The sequence below is a fragment of the Myotis davidii genome, unplaced genomic scaffold (assembly GCF_000327345.1).
Source record: "Myotis davidii unplaced genomic scaffold, ASM32734v1 scaffold339, whole genome shotgun sequence".
Taxonomy (NCBI): Eukaryota; Metazoa; Chordata; class Mammalia; order Chiroptera; family Vespertilionidae; genus Myotis; species Myotis davidii.
The window spans coordinates 2262241-2263426 of NW_006290778.1; positions in this window are offsets into that span (position 1 = coordinate 2262241).

Consider the following 1186-nt stretch of genomic DNA (forward strand, 5'->3'; position numbering starts at 1 on the left):
AGCTAGCTGCCCTCTGGCACCCCCCTACCCGCAGGGGAGCCCTCGCCCCGCCTGCAGGGTACAGCCTGGGAGAGTGAAATAGAATCCACTTCCAGCGCCAGCAGGAGGCCAAGGGGAGCTCAAGGCCTGTTGGTGATGTTCTGTTGTCTCTGCTAAATGGTGACTTAAAATCAATTATAATCAAATGGAAAGAGGCCAAACTTGCTGATTCCTGGGACTTGCAGGAGGGTGGGGAGCAGGTCAGGATTTCGCTCCCATGTTTTCCCTTTAGGTCAAAGCTGGCGGAGAGGTCCCAGGGTTAGCGTGTGGTTGAGAGTTCCGAGTGTGGCGCATTGACAGTCCCCGGGGAACTTGTACCCCAAATCCGTGACAGCCAGGCTGTGGGACCCCCGAGGGGAGAGGAGGCTCATTACTGCCTGTGGACCTGTTCATTTCTCTCCACTTTTTGGAGTACAGACGGTTTCCCTGGGAGGTCCCGAACTACAGAAGAGGAAAGGGTGAGACAGGAGGGAGGGACTTGGTGACAGCATCCTGGCTGATGGATGTTATCCTGAATCCTCTGCTTTAGAGAGAGAGCCTTTAGGGCAGCAGTTCTCAATCTGTGGGTCGCGACCCCTTTGGGGGTCCAACGACCCTTTCACAGGGGTCGCCTAAGACCATCCTACATATCAGATATTTACATGACGATTCATAACAGTAGCAACATTACAGTTATGAAGTAGCAACGGAAAGAATTTTATGGTTGGGGGGTCACAACATGAGCAACTGTATTTAAAGGGCCAGAAGGTGGAGAACCACTGCTTTAGGGAGAATAACTGGAGATTTTACCTGCAGACTCAGAGCTGGCACTGAACATGTGACGCGTATTCAGGAAACATTTGTCAAATCATTTCTCGATGCCTGCACTGCTCGGGGTGGGAGAAAGGAAGAACATCATCCCGTAGAGTGGGGATTGTGGTCCCTGTTTTACAGGTGAGAGGGCTGAGGTTCCATGCATTCATTCCAGGTGGTCTTGAAGCCCAGGCCACTCACAGGGCTCCCGGGTTTTCTCCTCTCCAAAGCCTTGATACCTCTGGGCCCCTTCTCTCTGTTGGGGCCCCAGGGTGGACATTCCTTGGCCCCCAGAACCTAGGGATCTGAGAGGCGGTGGAAATCCCCTCCTTTCTCAGTGTGTGTTTTGAGGGGT